The sequence below is a fragment of the Schistocerca americana genome, chromosome 3 (assembly GCF_021461395.2).
Source record: "Schistocerca americana isolate TAMUIC-IGC-003095 chromosome 3, iqSchAmer2.1, whole genome shotgun sequence".
Lineage (NCBI taxonomy): Eukaryota > Metazoa > Arthropoda > Insecta > Orthoptera > Acrididae > Schistocerca > Schistocerca americana.
In genome coordinates this window covers 558,129,685-558,149,616 of record NC_060121.1, presented here as the reverse complement: position 1 = coordinate 558,149,616, position 19,932 = coordinate 558,129,685, and the positions used below count along the sequence as shown (strand labels likewise).

At 41.9% G+C, this 19,932-nt stretch overlaps 1 pseudogene; it reads left to right on the top strand.

Annotated features, from left to right (window-relative positions):
- Positions 1-10,347: 10,347 nt before the first annotated feature.
- On the top strand, positions 10,348-10,465 carry LOC124608028 (annotated as a pseudogene).
- Positions 10,466-19,932: the final 9,467 nt, after the last annotated feature.

Genomic DNA, 19,932 nt, shown 5'->3' with positions numbered 1-19,932 from the left:
GAAAAAATTCAAACAATTGAGTACTCTAATGACACTGATAGGTCCTTTTTGACATCTTACAAGACCATTCCACGGTTTTACTCACAAAACAGGAACAATTAATGGATTTCAATACAAATTTCGAGTTTGTAAGCATACAAAATTTTGCGTCGGACTATACTTAATTCCGGCACATTATAGGGACCGTATTGGAACGGAAATACAATCTACGCTTGACGAGGGCATTATTGACAGTTTCGAACTTTCGACGTACTTTGACACAAATAATCTCTTTGCAAGTACTGACAGGGATGCTATTGATTACGTATTAGATATTGACGTTTTAATTCAGAAAAAATTCAAACAATTGAGTACTCTAATGACACTGATAGGTCCTTTTTGACATCTTACAAGACCATTCCACGGTTTTACTCACAAAACAGGAACAATTAATGGATTTCAATACAAATTTCGAGTTTGTAAGCATTCAAAATTTTGCGTCGGACTATACTTAATTCCGGCACATTATAGGGACCGTATTGGAACGGAAATACAATCTACGCTTGACGAGGGCATTATTGAACCAGCGGTGAGCTCATACAATAATCCAGTACATATTGTTGAGAAGAAAAACGGGTCGATCAGGGTTGTCTGAGATTCCAGACAAATAAATACCACAATCATTCCTGAAACAGACAGGTCGCAAACGCTGAATGAACTGCAGCAAAATATCATTGGCGTAAAAGTGTTGTCTTCTATTGATCTCAGATCCAACTTTTATCAAACTGAACTTTATCCAGAATGTAGAAAATATACGGCTTTCCTTTGTTTCGGCTTTTGTTATCAATTTCGGAAACATCATATTGGTTTGAACATTTCTTTGGCAGCATTCTTTCGTGGGTTAAATTCTAATTACCTGAGTTCTTAAAACGACGTATCACTTCTTTCGTGGACGATATTTTATTAGCAGAAGCCCTTTGGGAACAACATAATCGTATCCTCAACAGTTTGTAACTTATTTTTGCTGAATCTGGAATATCGGTTAACTCAGAAAAATCTGAATTCGGTAGGACAAAGGTGAAGTTTTTGGGTCTCATTATTTCTTCTGAGGGCATTGAGCCGGATCCTGAAAAGTTTAAAACAATCAGAGCTATTCCTGTTCCATCCACAAAAGGACAAGTTCCTAGTTTTCTAAGTCTCGTGAATTTCTACCATCGTTTCCTGAATATACAAATTCTAATGACTCCAAAACTTTTTTCTCGCACTGGCAAAAACACTATCTGGAAATGGGACTAACAGGCACAGTTAGAATTTGATTCTTTGAAAGAAGCGCTACTTAACGCACTAGTCTTAGCACATCCAGATCTGTCACAGGATTCCTGTCTTAGCATGTATTCTTCTAAAGTTGGCCTTGGTTCCCATTTTTTCAAGAAGCTATAGAAAATGACATTACTGTTCAGAATACCATCGCTTTTGCTAACTGCGTGCTAACAAAATCTGAGAAAAATTATTCCGTCACTCATATTGGAAGCTTAAGCTATCGTTTTGGCATTTGAGAATTTCGGTTCTTTCTTTCTGGCAAACATGTAAAATTTTATAGTGATCATCGAACGTTGCACTTTTATTATCTCCTCAAACTTAAATCGTGACGGACTGAAGCGTTGTACATCGTTTCTGCAAGAATTCCACTTCACAATAGTCTACATTCTTGGCATCTTGTTGCAAATGCACCGGCTGGCCTTTAGAAAAGCAACACAGAAGCTAACTTTGAAAAAAATTTCAGTATTCTTTACACTCAAAAAGTAGCTTTTGAAAACTTCGTCACTGCATCTTTAACGAACATTGCTTTTGAGCAAGATATTTGAAAACTTTGTCGGAAAGCTAAGCAGTCTACTACTCACATCATTCTCCATTGTTTCTTATTATTCCTACTAGATTAAAAGAATTAGCTGCTATTGATCTTCTAGGACTCCTTGTAATGTTAAAACATTGAATAGGTTTTCGTACGTTCTCGTCGCTATTATACTTACTTCAAACTTTGTTTCTTTTATACCGTTACGCAAAGCCACTGGACGTTCTGTATCCAACGCATTTGTTAAAAATTTATTATGTGAAGTTGGACACGTTGACGTCATTTCAGATAACAGATCACAATTCAGATCTGTTATTTGGTTTCGCTAGCTTCGGAATCGTAAAATCAAACTTGTTTTTGTTTCATTGTACCCTCCACATTGTAACCTGTCTGCACGCATGATGAAAGAAATTAATAAGCTTTGCAGACTTTATTGTCACAGGAAGCATCAGTATTCGGACAGATACTTACCGTTAATTCAAAATGTACTGAATGAAATGCCTCATGACTCCACTGCTTTACCACCTATTCTTGTACTAAAGAATGAGGAATCACCGAACAGAATCAGAGAGCTTGTACCTATTCCGAGTACACGTAAACTTTGACATTTGGCTATTAAAAATATAAATTCTGCTGCAGACAAAAGGAGAAAATTACACGGTAAGACAAATGCAAAGGAACTACACATTCAAAAAGTTCTCATTAAAGCCCATTTATTGTCGCATAAGAAGAAACATTTGGGTCACAAATTCTTTCTGATTTACAATGGACCTTACAGAATCCGACGTATACTGCATGATAATTGCATTGAAATTGCAACTCTACGTACTAAGAAAAGTAAAGGATTACACCATGTTTCTCATGTAAAACCTGTTATTGAGATATAATTTGCATTCTGACTTAGTTATTGCTATGAACCTTTTTCTCTTCAAGTTACTATTACGCGTTGTCACATTTAGAAACTGTTAGCAAGCAACGATGTTTGGAAGTCAACTATCGATATAAGAACTTGTGGAACATATTAAGACAATTTTAAGATTACACTTTTATAAGGAACAGACGACACGGTCTTACTGTGAGTACATTATCGCTTGTCAAAATGGCTCTGAGCACTATGGGACTTAACTACTGAGGTCATCAGTCCCCTAGAACTTAGAACTACTTAAACCTAACTAACCTAAGGACATCACACACATCCATGCCCGAGGCAGGATTCGAACCTGCGACCGTAGCGGTCACGCGGTTCCAAACTGACGCGCTAAGAACCGCACGGCCACACCGGCCGGCTATCGCTTGTCAGTTGCACGATTACATCAGGACTATAACGCCCACATTCTTGGAACATATATTGCTAATGATGTTTACTGCAACATTTTGGTTTACTTGAAAAGACCTTTTTAGTAAACTACCTTCTGAGATGTCACAGATGACACAGTATTTGGTTTGTTCGACAGCTACACGATTATAGTACGACGCTACTTGTGAGTGACACAATTTTCGTTATCGCTTTTACGCTGTATCTGTTTTATGTCTGCGCAGTTTTTCTGCGTTCTTATGGAAAGTAAAACACGTATTGGTAATGACTTTCACAGCGTGGGTATAATGAGACAGCTATTTTCGTAACTCAACAATAGGTCACAGTACAGTACTTTCAAGATCACGGCAATGAACTTAATAACTACAACATTTATACACATAGCACTTTACTTTTGTATATGACAAGTACATTGACATTGGCAGAACATTGCTTATGAATGACGACAAGAAGTACAGTTTAGCGCCACATGACACGCATTTGAGTGATCACTTTTTGTATTTGAAACATTAATAGAAATTTTTTTGAACTACAATGATACGGAGAAGATTTTTGGTGATACATTTCATTCCGCAATTCTAAACTGTAAGATTTGATATATAATTACGTTATCGCTCATGGGGAAACGTCTACTTTGTGTACCATGTGTGTGGCAAGCGCAAGAAGCCCTAGCTAATATGGTATTTGCTTAAACAGTTTTATACATCGGTACCACATTTCTCTAACACAGAATTACACAGCTATATGACATTTAACAGAGAGAAAGAAACATTTTAACTACGTCTCTGACATATGCCTTAAGTAATTACACAGTTGGATTACTTCGCATTTATGAAATTGCACTTCGTCTGCATTTTGTGATCTGTTCACATACACTATGTGATCAAAAGTATCCGGGCACCCACAAAAATACACGTTTCTCATATTAGGTACATTGTGATGCCACCTAGTGCCTGGTACTCCATATCAGCGACGTCAGTAGTCATTAGACACCATGAGAGAGCAGAATGGGGCGCTCCGTGGAACCCATGGACTTCGAACGTCATCAGGTGATTGGGTGTCACTTGTGTCATACGTCTGTACGCGACATTTCCACACTCCTAAACATCCCTAGGTCCACTGTTTCCGATGTGTTAGTCAAGTGGAAACGTGAAGGGACATGTACAGCACAATAGAGTACAGACCGACCTCATCTGTTGACTGACAGAAACCGGCGACTGTTGAAGAAGGTTGTAATGTGTAATAGGTAGATATCTATCCAGACCATCACACAGGAATTCCAAACTGCATTAGCAACCACTGCAAGTACTATGACGGTTCGGCGGAAGGCGGAAAAACTTGGATTTCATGGTCGAGCGGCTGCTCATTAGCCACACATCACGCCGGTAAATGCCAAACGACCCCTCGCTTACTGTAAGGAACGTAAACATCGGACGACTGAACAATGGAAAAACGTTGTGTGGAGTGACGAATCACGGTACACAATGTGGCAATCCTATGGCAGGGTGTGTATCGCGAATGCCCGGTGAAAGTTATCTGCCAGCTTGTGTAGTACCAACAGTAAAATTCGGATGCGGTGGTGTTATGGTGTGGGCCGGCCGAAGTGGCCGTGCGGTTAAAGGCGCTGCAGTCTGGAACCGCGAGACCGCTACGGTCGCAGGTTCGAATCCTGCCTCGGGCATGGATGTTTGTGATGTCGTTAGGTTTAACTAGTTCTAAGTTCTAGGGGACTAATGACCTCAGCAGTTGAGTCCCATAGCGCTCAGAGCCATTTGAACCATTTTGTTATGGTGTGGTCGTGTTTTTCATGGAGGGGGCTTGCACTCCTTGTTTTTCGTGGCACTATCACAGCACAGGCCTACATACACTCCTGGAAATTGAAATAAGAACACCGTGAATTCATTGTCCCAGGAAGGGGAAACTTTATTGACACATTCCTGGGGTCAGATACATCACATGATCACACTGACAGAACCACAGGCACACAGACACAGGCAACAGAGCATGCACAATGTCGGCACTAGTACAGTGTATATCCACCTTTCGCAGCAATGCAGGCTACTATTCTCCCATGGAGACGATCGTAGAGATGCTGGATGTAGTCCTGTGGAACGGCTTGCCATGCCATTTCCACCTGGCGCCTCAGTTGGACCAGCGTTCGTGCTGGACGTGCAGACCGCGTGAGACGACGCTTCATCCAGTCCCAAACATGCTCAATGGGGGACGGATCCGGAGATCTTGCTGGCCAGGGTAGTTGACTTACACCTTCTAGAGCACGTTGGGTGGCACGGGATACATGCGGACGTGCATTGTCCTGTTGGAACAGCAAGTTCCCTTGCCGGTCTAGGAATGGTAGAACGATGGGTTCGATGACGGTTTGGATGTACCGTGCACTATTCAGTGTCCCCTCGACGATCACGAGTGGTGTACGGCCAGTGTAGGAGATCGCTCCCCACACCATGATGCCGGGTGTTGGCCCTGTGTGCCTCGGTCGTATGCAGTCCTGATTGTGGCGCTCACCTGCACGGCGCCAAACACGCATACGACCATCATTGGCACCAAGGCAGAAGCGACTCTCATCGCTGAAGACGACACGTCTCCATTCGTCCCTCCATTCACGCCTGTCGCGACACCACTGGAGGCGGGCTGCACGATGTTGGGGCGTGAGTGGAAGACGGCCTAACGGTGTGCGGGACCGTAGCCCAGCTTCATGGAGACGGTTGCGAATGGTCCTCGCCGATACCCCAGGAGCAACAGTGTCCCTAATTTGCTGGGAAGTGGCGGTGCGGTCCCCTACGGCACTGCGTAGGATCCTACGGTCTTGGCGTGCATCCGTGCGTCGCTGCGGTCCGGTCCCAGGTCGACGGGCACGTGCACCTTCCGCCGACCACTGGCGACAACATCGATGTACTGTGGAGACCTCACGCCCCACGTGTTGAGCAATTCGGTGGTACGTCCACCCGGCCTCCCGCATGCCCACTATACGCCCTCGCTCAAAGTCCGTCAACTGCACATACGGTTCACGTCCACGCTGTCGCGGCATGCTACCAGTGTTAAAGACTGCGATGGAGCTCCGTATGCCACGGAAAACCGGCTGACACTGCCGGCGGCGGTGCACAAATGCTGCGCAGCTAGCGCCATTCGACGGCCAACACCGCGGTTCCTGGTGTGTCCGCTGTGCCGTGCGTGTGATCATTGCTTGTACAGCCCTCTCGCAGTGTCCGGAGCAAGTATGGTGGGTCTGACACACCGGTGTCAATGTGTTCTTTTTTCCATTTCCAGGAGTGTAGATGGTTAAGCACTTTCTTGCTTCCCGCTGTTGAAGAGCACTTCGCGGACGGAGATTGCATCCTTCAATACGATCGAGCACCTGTTCACAATGCACGGCCAGAGTCGGTTACATTACAATAACATCCCCGTAATGGACTGGCCTGAATCGTATAGAACACCTTTGGGATGTTTTGGAACGCCGACTTCGTGCCAGGCCTCACCAACCGACATCAGTACCTCTCCTCGGTGCACTCCATGAAGAATGGGCTGCCATTCCGCAAGAAACCTGCCAGCACCTGATTGAACGTATGCCTGCGAGAGTGGAAGCTGTCCTCAAGGCTAAGGTTGGGCCAACACCATATTGAATTCCAGCATTATCGATGGAGGGCGCCACGAACTTGTAAACCATTTTCACCTAGGTGTCCATATACTTTTGATTACATAGTGTATATTGTCATTTTGTCATTTGGAGATAGTGGGTGGAGCAGTGGACGCTAAAAAATGAAGTGCCAAGGGGTGAGATCAGAACATTTCCGACATATTATTCTGTTTAAGTTCAGCAGAAGGCTGACAATAGCGGAGGCAGCCAGAAACATTTGCACCGTGTATGGGGGAAATGCCATTGGTCTGAACACGACAAGTGAAAGGTTTTCTCGTTTTAAGGAGGATCATTTGACATTAGTGGTTCTTTACATTCAGGGAAACCTTAAGAGTTTGATGAAGATCGTTTAAAGGCATTAATCCGCAATGGTCCACCTCAGTGAACTTGATAACTTGCAAAGCTGATAAACTTTGATCATTCTGTAGGGAAGCAGCCTACTCACGCCGTATAAAATTCACATCAGTCTTTCCATTGTGTGCCAGTCTAGTCCGCTGTAACTAGCTCTGATGTCATAAATGTTGCGCAATACTTTAAAAATCATGTAAATAACCTGAAACAATTCTAGTATGTCAGGAGTAATACTAAATCAATATGGGTTGAATAACAATTCAATAACTTTAACCATTTTCGAAATTTGGATGTTTTTCTGTAAAAATCATTGGCGCAACAGAAAAGAACTAGAAACTTAAAAATTTATATTTAGATTCCTTTTTCATAACAATTTAGTAGAAACAGTATTCTGGACCTCACAAATTAAAATTTTAGTTGAAATTCATGATTTTCTGGTTTTTGTCTTAAAAATTAAGGAAGCAAGACAGATTAAGCAGGCGAATATATAAGCTAGGATGTTTAAATTTAAGTAGAAGGGAGAACCGCTATAATCATAAAGATGTGAGAAGTTTCAACTGAATAACTATAAAACTATAGCGATAGCGTATCTCCAAAGGGCAAGTTCAGAGCTCGTCTACTGCGTGTAGTGTAATTAAATTAATTCTCTCGCCCAAAATATTTTACTTAGCCACGTGATTACTTACCTGTGTGCTGATTGCACATTTAAATTGAGAGCTTCATCGGCCATCAGCAAAGGAAGCAATTATTTATTCAATAACTTAAAGTGGTGCATTACTAGCCCAGCGGCTAGTCGGGAGAGCGGATTTGATCAGGCGTTCCCTTAGCCGTCCGCACCGTGGCTTTATATATAAGAATGCTGCGCGAGAGAGAAAGGCCCCAGTTCTCTCCAGACGCTGGTTAGCACACCACCTGTGCCGGTAGTCGCGTCGCGTTGGTATCATTGCTATAAACAGCCTCGGATGCCGTAATAAGTTACTCGGGACACGTGTAACCATGAAATCGTTTTCGAGTGAAGTGTTAATTCTTGCATGACTTTAATGATCTATCTTCAGTTTGCGTATGTTGTATTTTCACGTGCCGCTGCGGGACAGACATTCTACCATTATTTAACGTGGCATTTGATGAACATTATCATCAAATTATGGCGAGCATTCACTTAAACATTCAATTTGAACAGTTATAGTTGCATCAGCGCATTAGACTCTGAACTGCTCTGATAGTTGGATTGTGTGGATTCCTTTTGGTCCGTGATTTTCAGAATATAATGAACATTTTAGAGAAAATAGTTTTTGATTGTGAATCCCAGCACAAACTCCCAATTCCTCAGAGCTATAAGCTGTAGCTATAAATGTATTTTTCAGATAAAGTGGGCACTAGGAATTCTAATTACAGGCTTCACGTTTTGCTAATCACTTTCTGGTTGCCAATATTGTGGTTAGAGAGCCAGTGTTGAGAACGGCAAACAACAGCATTAAATAAATAATAGGAAAATTTTTATACCAATTATTTCCACCCGCCGCCCCACAATTCCATCGTCGTTTAACATTTGTGCGCAATGGGGTAGGTTCAAAAATTGGATGTTTGGCTATCGCATGTTTTAAGTCAAAATCTCGAAAATCAGTAGGTGGGTATAGTTTCATCTCTGCTCGCTCGTCATCAAATGGCTCGTGAACGACACCAAATATTCCTGTCCTGTATCGTTATTGGCAACGAGAAATGGTGTCTTTATGCTAACAGAAGGAAAAGAAAGGAATAGTTGACGCAAACAAAGCAGAAGCTCCCCGCACAAAGACCGGTGCGCATCCACAAAAGATAATATTAGGCATCTGGTGGAACAGCGATGGTATGGCTTTCTATGAATTGCTTCAGTGAGATATAACCGTTACTGCCGACTTTTGTCAACAATTGAGACGTCTTGCACACGAAATCCAAGAACAACAACCAGGAAGACCGCGTGAAGTGATGCTCCACGATAACGCCCGGCCACATACTGCTAGAATGGCAAGAAACACTACCAGGAGTTGGGTTGGGACGTCATTCCGCACCCATCTTATTCGCATGATCTTGCACCCCCCAATTTTCACCTTTTCCACCCACTGTCGACTAGCCGCCTAGGAACTTCCTTTCCAGATGCGCTCCGAACATGGTTCGACGAGTTCTTCGAAACAGAACTGCCATTTCTATCGTCGTGGAATCGAAAAGTTATGAGGCGTTGGCAGGCTGTTGTAAGTAATTAAGGAGAGTTTGTTATTGTAGACTAATATCCTGTTATGTGTATATGTTGTGTTTATTAAGTTTATGGAAAAACGCATCGAATTTATGCACCAACCCAATATTTCACATCACTTTTGCAATTTTGGTCCTTGAGCCATTATCAAGCGGTACTGCAAAAGCTAAAACAAATATGCAGAAAATGAAGCACAGGGTGTATATACAGAGTCACACAAACATGACATGACATTAGTCATAGTACATTACAAAAAAATGTGATTATAACATGACTTACATTTTGCTTCAGCACATGTCAGACTTTTAAAATTCTTCTATTAATATACACGTCATGTCCACTGTAGGAGCATATTAATTTCCAAGAGCGCGAAACTCTGTACATCGTGAAAAGAAGTAAATTACGTAAACTGTTAAACAGTGTTGCCATTTTTAAGACAAATCAGTAACATCAATGTTCTAACACACTTTTTACACGTGAACTGAGGCCGTTGGTGCAAAGATACGAGTACATTCACAAGTCATATTTTCTGTGCACTTATCAGGGATAGTACATTCCAGTGGTAACAATTCCAAGCTTCATATCATAAAATAGAGCTTTCTATGTGATGATAGAGTCGTAAGGTAGAAAGGGAAATTTTGCACAACGAAACATTTTCGGAAAACATGTTAAATAAACAGTGTTGAACAGCCACAGTTTTTTCAGCTATTTTCGAAGTTTTTTTCTATACAATTAAATATTTAATACTGCAACCATTTCATAAGATCAGGTCCCATCTGCTATCTACACAAATAATTGTTTTACAAACGACATCTACATATAAACAATATTGTAATGTCATTGTGAAATCTTAGAAATAGCACTTCTGTACACCAGAAATGCCAAACTGTATACTCCATACAGAAAATAATGGTAGAAATCAAGATTTGCTAGAACAACGAGAAATAATTGAGAGGTCATATTCGACACTGGGCAACGGCCTTGCCGCAATGGATAGCCCGGTTCCCGTCAGATCACCGAAGTTAAGCGTTGTCGGGCGTGGCCGGCACTTGGATGGGTGACCATCTGGGCCGCCATGCGCTGTTGCCATTTTTCGGGGTGCACTCAGCCTCGTGCTGCCAATTGAGTAGCTACTCGACCGAATAGTAGCGGCTACGGTCATATAAAACCATCATAAAGACCAGGAGAGCGGTGTGCTGACCACACGCCCCTCCTATCCGCATCCTCAGCCGAGGATGAGACGGCGATCGGATGGTCCCGATGGACCGCTTGTGGCCTGAAGACGGAGTTCTATATTCGACACTGTCAGTAGAAAATTACATTTAGATATTATCCGCTTTTTTGAAACGTGTTTACAAATATGCTGTAGGATGAAAAGTGTTATATGTAGATAAATATGTCTACTCATACTGTGCTTAAAAACCATGTAACCATTACTGGAAATAGTGCGTAATTTTTCGGTATTGTCCTAGTTTTGCAAAAATTGTAGTCACAATACGTCACTTTGCAGTAAACCTATGTATCCTTAACAAGATCAGTAGTACCCTAACTACGAAGTATGATAAGGCATTTGAGGATGACTCCCCAGAGCTCGCAATGGATCGTGCATTGGAATAAAAATCACCATTTGCGATTGAAGGCGGATTATTTTTTATTTTACGTAAAAATCAGCATTTTGGGGAAGGTGAGGTAAAACGCAGAGATCACTATCATTTCACCAGTGCATACCGAGGCGCAGCACATGCTACAAGCCCCACTATATGGGGCCTGTCGTGTTCCACAGTCTTAGCAATTATGAAGTGCATTTTTTAATGACGAACATTTCCGAACAAAAGAGGTCAGCTGGAGATGAAGAAATTAAATTATATCTAGGCCACATTTCTATTCTACCATCAAACATCGAAGAACATAAATATTTTACGAGAAGTATTGAAGTATGACACCGAGAGCGATACTATAATATAAATTTCCAACTTGTCTGTTCACTATCCCTCAAAAAGTGCGCATCTTACCAGAAAACCGATTAACCGAACACAGTGAGGACATAATCGTCCTGATGATCGAGAGTTTAACCTAGTTACATAAGGTGCGTTTTTCCATATGAGTATGTGAGCAACGAATCGACTTTACTGGAACCTTGCCTACGCTCAATCGAGAAGTTTAATAGCTTGCTAGCAGGTGAAATGAGTGCAGAGGCCAAATATCAGAGAGACTGCATTGTATGTAACGTACTCAAGTGTATAACACTTGCAGATCATTCTGTTACACACCTGAAAGTTGATGTGGTACTCCTTGGTGGTGTATTCGAAAACTTTCGTGGTCCTTGAGTTAACACATGTGAACTGGGTCCTGCCCATTACGTTAGTTTGCCTAGCTTGTCATGGGATGCTCTGCTAAAAAATACTGTAGTCGAATTGCAACTTATTACCAACACTGAGCAATTACAATTTGTTGGGCGTGGCATCGGAGATGATGATTTTGGATATGGAGCATACAGCATCACAGTCATTAGTGGTAGGGTTGATCTGAGGAGCACAGCTTTTAAAAGGAAGTGAACTGATTGAGATGGAGCTAAAGGGATCATTGGGATTTCTGGAGGGTAGGGAGGATGGCGAGGAATGCAGTCATCGGCGTACCGGGGGAAATACACAGAGGGAGAGGACTTTGGCATTACCGCACCCTAGGGCGCACCTGCAGTGGGAAGGAAGATACAGGAGTCGGTGTTGCTAGTGTGCAGGATGCAATCGTCTGCATGTTGTGGCTCACATCATCACCAACGACGCCTGTTGCACGGGTTCTGAGGCTATCCTCAGTTCGTACAGATTGCTGGCGGAGGTTTTGACGACTGCTGGCCTCGAGTGCGTGCTGTAAGCAGAGCTCGCAAGTTGGAGCATCGTTCTCACAGGTGATCGGAGTGCTTTGGTTTGGAGCCGAATGTAGCGTCTCAACCAAAGGCTTCGTCGACCCTGTGACGGTCTTGGCTGCAGATTCCTAGACCTGCGTTATCGTGTGGTGTCTGCAGGTCTCCCTTCGGTAGGTCACGGGTGTACTACACAAAGGAAGCAGCTACTCGGGTAGCAGAGTACTTGTGGAGCGCACATGTGGGATTTTTAGGCTAGGCAGTAGTTTGAGGTACTCTGATAAACGCTCGCCAGTCTATGTGCAGCAAGGGAAGTCAAACTGCGTTCAGAATAAAGACACTTCGACTGTCACAATTTTATCAATAAAATGTCGAAGTATTCGTAATAAGTTCCCGGATTTACTGCTCTCCAAGAAAGTTCTCGCACTCAAATTATCTTGGGAGCGGCAGCTGGCTGAAGCCAGCTCTGAGAAATTTAGCGAGTTGTCGAACTTACATCGGGAACAGAGGAGGGGGAATGTTCATTGCAGTTGACAAAACTATTGTCTCTATTGAGGTCGAAGACGAGTGTGACAATGAAGTCATCTGGTTGAGTATATCATGTGTAGGTGGAACCAAGTTAGTAGTTGGATGTTTTTACCGTCACCCGATTCTTCTGTGACACTTCTAGAGTTGTTCAAAGAAAGACTACGGTCAATACTGCGTAACTACCCACGTCATGCAATACTAATTGGAGGCGACTTTAGCCGCCGATTATAGACTGCGATGTCTATGGAATCATTGCACAGAGTACAGACAGACAATCATGCGAAATACTTTTGAACTTGTTTTCTGAAAATTATCTTGAGCAGGTATCTGGTAGCCCACAAGCAATGGGAAATATCTTAGATTTTGTAGCTACAATCAAGCCAGACCTTATCGACAATGTCATTACAGAAAGGGGGATTAGCGATCATAATGTCTTTATAGCAAACTGATTACGAAAGTTAATAAATCAATCAAGAAGACTAGGAGATTGTTATAAACATCTAACTTAGACAGTGATTGACATCACTTAGTTCCAGTCAGACGGATGTAGAGGAATTATGCGCAAAGTTTAAGCAGATTGTAAATTGTGGTCTGGAGAGTTACATGCCTAGTAAGTGGATAAAGGAAGAAAAAGACCTACCATGACTTAATAACGATATTCGGCGGATGCTAAGAAAGCAGAGGCTGTTGCACTCTCGATTCAAAAGGGAACGCACAAATGACAACAAGCGAAGATTAGCTGAGATTAGTGCGTTTGTGAATATATCTATGCACGAAGCATACAACAACTATCACCGTCACACCCTAGCAGTGGATCTGGCAGAGAACCGGAGACAATTCTGGTCGTATGTAAAATCACCAAGCGTGTCTAAGGCTTCCATTTAGTCCCTAGTTGCCCAGTCTGCTGTGACAGTTGAAGACAGCAAAACGAAAGTCGAATTATTAAATTTCACATTCAATAAATCGTTCACACCGGAGAATCGTACAAACATACCGTCATTTCACTATCGGACAGATTCCAGTATGCACGACATAGTAATACGCATACTTGGGGTAGAGAAATAACTGAAAAATTTGGAAGCAAATAAATCACCAGGTCCGGGTGGAATCCCAGTTCAATTTTACAGAGAGTACTCTACGGCATCGGCCCCTCACCTAGCTTGCATTTATTGTGAGTTTCTCGACCAGCACGAAGTCCTAAGCGACTGGAAAAAAGCACTCTGATATATAAGAAGGATAGAAGGAGGGACCCGCAAAATTACAGACCAATATCTCTCACTTCTGTTTACTACAGAATCCTTGAACATATTCTCAGTTCGAATACAATAAACTTTCTTGAGATTGAGATGCTTATGTCCATTGACCGTGCGAAACTCAGCTTGCCCTTTTCTCACATGATATATTGAAAACTACGGATGGAGGACAACAGGCAGATTCCATATTTCTAGATTTCCGGAAAGCATTTGACACGGTGCCCCTTTGCAGGTTGTTAACGAAGGTACGAGCGAATGGAATAAGTTCACAGATATGTGAGTGGCTCGAAGACTTCTTAAATAATAGGATCCGGTGTGTAATCCTCGACGACGAGTGTTCATCAGAGATAAGGATATCTTCAGCAGTGCCCCAGGGAAGTGTTACAGGACCGGTGTTGCTCCCTGTATACATAAATAACTTGGTGGACAGGGTGGGCAGCAATCTGCGGTTGTTTGCTGATGATGCCATGATGCACGGTAAGGTGTCGAAGTTGAGTGACTGTAGGAAGGTACAAGATGTCTTAGACAAAATTTACAGTTGATGTGATGAATGGCAGCTATCCCTAAATGGGGAAAAATGTAAGTTAATGCGGATGAGTAGAAATATCGAACCTCTAATTCTCGGGTACATTATTACTAGTGTCCTTGACCCAGTCAAGTCGCTTAAATATCTGGGTGTAACGCTGCAAAGCAGTATGAGGTGGAAACAGCATGTGAGCACTGTGGTAGGGAAGGCAAATGGTCGGTTCATTTGGAGAATTTTAGGAAAGAGTGGTTCACCTGTAAAGAAGACCGCATACAAAACGCTAAACGCTAGTGCGACCTATTCTGTACTGCTCGAGTGTTTGGGATCCACACCAGTTCAGATTGAAGGAAGATATCGAAGCAGTTCAGATGCGGGTTGCTAGATTTGTTACCGGTAGGTTCGAACAACACGTAAGCGTTACGGAGATGCTTCTGGAGCTCAAATGGGAATCCCTGGAGGGAAGACGACTTTCTTTTCGAGAAACGTTGTTAAGGAAATTAGAGAACTAGTATTTGAAGCTGACTGCCGAACGGTTCTACTACCGCCAACACATTGCGCTTAAGAACCATGATGATAAGGTACAATAACGTGAGGCTCGTACAGAGGCATATAAATAGTCATATTTCCCTCGCCCTATTTCCGAGTGGAACACGAAAGGAAATGGCAAGTGATGGTACAGGGTAACCTCCGCTACGCACTGTGCGGTGGCTTGCGGAGTATTTAGGTAGATGTAGACGGTGACGTAACATTGGCGCTTAGAGAGAAAGGATGTGATAAGGTAGACATAATTTATGGGAAGCGCATAGTTCGGGAGGTTAAAGAGGAAGCTGGAATGCCATACATGCTCATATGCTTTGTCGAGATCAAGGGAGTCAAAAATGACGGATTTGCGTTTGTTAATTTTGTGGGATAAGAGATTAAGATACAGGAATTGATCATCGTAGGAGAAACAGACGGAATCCATATTGATGTACAGGAATTGGTAGGAGTTGTTCTGGGGATTTATGGATACATTGGGATAGGATGGACTCAAAAACCATGCTAAACACAGAGATGAGGCTGACGGGACGCTAGGAGGAGGCGTCAGTGGCAGGTCTGTTAGGTTTGAGAATTCGAGAGATTTTCCATGGATAGAAACCCGTGTGAAGGATTATATTATAAAGGGTGGTTAGGATTACTGGGCAGGAAAAGAGGCACTCTTTCAGGTGTCTCTAGTTTATGCAGTTGTGACTGGGAACAGTGTTGCGTTTGTTATGGAGTATTTATTGAGTGTCTTGTATCGTTACTGGAGTACTGAGTTGTGACTGTGGATGTTGTTGAGGTACTAGAAGCTAGGAGCGAGAGGTGGGAGGGAGGTATCAGTATGCACCTGGACCGTCGGGAAGTAGGAGTCGTCTGGGATTGTGAACGTGTCAGCGATAAGACGAAAAGTGGTTGGCTTTGCTTAGGTTGTCGGGGAGATTATCGTACAGGAGGAGATAGGAGGGAGCAGCGTTTTTGCCAGTAAGACGTTAAGTACCTGTCAGTATCTTAAAGAGTTTATGGCAGTGTGGCGGTGAGGTTCATTTTTAATGTGTCGTTGTAGTTGTCGGTGGTATATGTGTGGGTCTCGTTCACAGGTCTGCAAAAAAGATCAGTACAGGTGACAGGATTCATGGAGAACGTGGAGGGAGTGTTTGATGCTGTGGATAGATGGCATTCGTTGAAATGTGGCGAGTTATGACGTTTGACAAGGCCTGTTGTAGGAAGGTGGCAGCATGGTGGATGTCACTGGGGTGTTGGAAGGATACTGGATGGCTTCCGAGTTGGATAGCAATGAATTCCTCGTAGGCATCCCAGTTGGTGTGGGAGCAGTCCTGGATGTGTTTGGGAGAGGCAGGAGAAGTGGGTGCACGGGCGGGGTGTGTGGTGTACGGGATGGTGCGTAGTCCATGGAGATGGTCACTTCTAATGGAGTCGAGGACTGCTGTGATAATGCACCCAAGGAGGTTAGGAGAGGTGAAGATAGCATCAGGAATGAAACTACTTTCAGGATGGGTATGTAGTGGGAGAGAAACTGTCTCCCCATGGAGGAAGTTAGTAAACCGATGCCACAGCTGGAGTTCAGCGTGGGACTGGCTATTGATGTTAAGGTCAGTGGCAATAATATTAGTTGAAAATTTAGGGTCTATGTCGGTGAGAAATTCGTATGGGATTGGATGATGTGGTCACTGTTGATGGATCGTGGCCAACAGTAACTCTGCCTCAGGCCATAGGGAGTGGGTTGGTTACCTGTTCAGTGGAGGATGTACAGCGATGTCACAACGGTGAATCTCATTTGAAGTTCTATATCATTTCCCATGGAATATTGGAGAGAGTAGATAGCACACTTCTCTATAAATAATTAAAATCCAACATTTGCTTGTAAAATATAAATAACAAAGTAGGAATTCATATTTGTCGAAAATGAGTTTCACCTGAAATACTATTACAGAAACCCCGAAACATGAAATAAAAATAAGTTCTGTTTCACATCCCGCTTGCTTCTGTCAGCCTCTTGTGGCAGCAGAGTTGCAAATCAGTACTTACTGCCACCAGCAGATGGCTGCATTGTAAAATGAGCTAAGTTCGATCTGTGAACCACAACTTCTTACTGCTACCAATATATTGTTGCAAGGTTAGAAAACGCAACTGAGTCGTAAATTAATTATTTTCGACATCTAAGACGTCACAGCATTCTAAAATTTCTGTAAAATACATCACACCACACAGTCCTAACAGCAGGGTGGTGTGCAAACTGGCTTCCTTACATACTGCGTAACTGCGTGCTGTGCAACCCCACCAGACAACAGCAAATGCAATTAGTCATAACTGTCACATCCTATTCGCTGTTACTTTAGTTGCTGCAAATAGTTTCACTTTCATAATTTACTAGCTGTTACCTGTGGCTTCACTTACATGTCAGTAAAATGAAACTAAATGTGCGTAATGGGTTTATTGTCCGGGAAAGACTGGTCGGGATGTTCAGGTACTTGATGTAAGTGTTATTTGACGCCACTTCAGTGGCTTGCGCATGGGTGATGATAAAATGATGGAAACAACACATGCACCCAGTCGCAAGTCAAAAAAAACCTGACCTGGCCATAAATCGAAGCAGGGACCTCACGACAGTTAGCGTGCAGCACTAATTAAATGACCACGGGTTGTTGATGCAAATCATACATGTCTCTAAAGTTATGATACGTGTGACGCTGAGTGGCTATAATGCAATCGGCTTGTGACTGATATTAATATGAAAGTATGGACTAAACACGTAGATGATGTGTAAAAGCATTGTAATCATTACGTCAAATAGTATTACGCAGATCATTTCAAACAACAAAAGCATCTCCATAAATATAATAAAGTTCAAAATTGAAACAGTAAATAGCTTTTTCAAAAAGTAATTATTGTTCCATATTTCGAGTTATATTCTTCAAGTCAATAAATATGTTGTCCTTCACAGTTTCTAAAGTAGCCTATGTTCTTCCTCATCGTTTATGCTGTCTCCATGCCAAATTTCATCAAGATCAGCTCAGAGGTTTGGTCATAAAAGCTTATTGGACAGATTTACTTTCATGTTTATAAAATTAGTATTGAATTATTGATTGTCTTATACTTCTCACAGTTCTATACTTTCAGTGTTTGAAATCTTTTAATATTTAATAACACTTAATTTAGTTCTAGATACTAAACATAATTCCACTTTTTTAATTTCACAATCTTATTGTCTTCTTCTGTTTATACTTACATTGCTGTATACTTTCAGTATCTTAGTAAGAACTATTGTAAAATTTTAGTTTTTATACTTTCAGAGCAAGCCCCCTATGATTTTATACTTTCATTGTTGGTACTTTTAATATTTTAAGATGCTACGTAATATGTTTCCATGTTTATAACTTAATTTTTTATGGCTTTCACATTTTACATATGTATTGACCTACACCTTTAATATTTTAATGGTAAATTGTCACCTAACTGAACTTCTGCAATTTTAATATAACCCTCCTCTCTTGTTAAACTCATGACAACCCTACAACTCCCCTCCACCTCCCGGTCCCTGCCTTCTTCCCCAAATCTCAATTTTACTCTTTTATGCTGTTTACTGTTTACACACCCATTGTTCAAGCTATTAATATTTAAATGAGATTTTTTTACATAATTATATTTTTCATAATTTTAGCCTAAGACCACTCCCCCTTCCATGCTTCCCCTCTCCCAATCATCCTCGCTCTACTTTTCCCATTTCCCTCTTCAACCCTCTCCTCTACCTCCAATAAATACAACGATGAGCGCAGTTGGAATCCACAGTACACTGACAAGAGGTTCTAACACTTGTCGAATACTTTTTGTAGGCTGACATATTCTATGAAGAATAGTGTTTTGATTTTTCTAAAGTAGACTGTTGCTTCCATTATCAATCGTAACGTCAGAAATGCCTCTCTGGTGTTTTTATCTTCCCCAAACCCTAATCGATCATCATCTAACAGATCCTCAATTTTCTTTTCCATTTCTCCGTATATTATTCTTGTCATTAACTGATGTATGAGCTGTTAAGTAGAATATGGTATAGCTTTCACACTTATCTACCATTGCTATCTTCGGTATTGCGTGGATAGTATTTTTTCGAAAAGCTATGTCTTCAGACTTATAGATTCTACACACTAACCTGAATATTTGTTAGCCACTTTACCGCCTAATTTTATAAATTGTGGTGGACTGATAACTATCGCTTCTGACTCAAAACCACAAGTCGTTCAAAACTTTGTCAAACTCTGATTCTGATACTGAAACCGGAATGTCATCCACATTGATTCTCCTTCCATCTCCTATCACATCATTAGAATATTCCTCGCACTCGTAGAGGCCTTTGGTGCAACCTTTCCACTTATTCGCTCTCTCATCTGCGTTTAACAGTGAAATTCGAGTTGCACTCTTAAAGTTAACGCCTCAGCATTTAATTTTAGCGAAAGCTGTTTTTACACTTCTAGGAGTATATAATGAATCCGTCGTACGACAATTTCTTTTTCTATTTCTTCACATTTGTTTGAGAATCGTCTTGGCTCACCGACACTTCATACTTATTTCATTCGTAAGTGACTTATATTTCTAGGTTTCTGAATTTTGATGAACATTTTTGTATTTACTTCTTTCGTAGATCTGTTTAAGGATTTTTTTTCTGTATACTTCACAGTTACCTGTATTTTGCCTACATTTGTCTGTCCAGATTCTGTGATTGTTCTTTTTAGATATGTCGCAGCTGTCTGTCCAGCTTCTGTGATTGCCCTTGTTAGAGATATCCATTCGACTTCAGCTGAACTGTCTACTGTGGTTTCCATTACCGCGATATCTAAATCCTCAGAGAACTTCA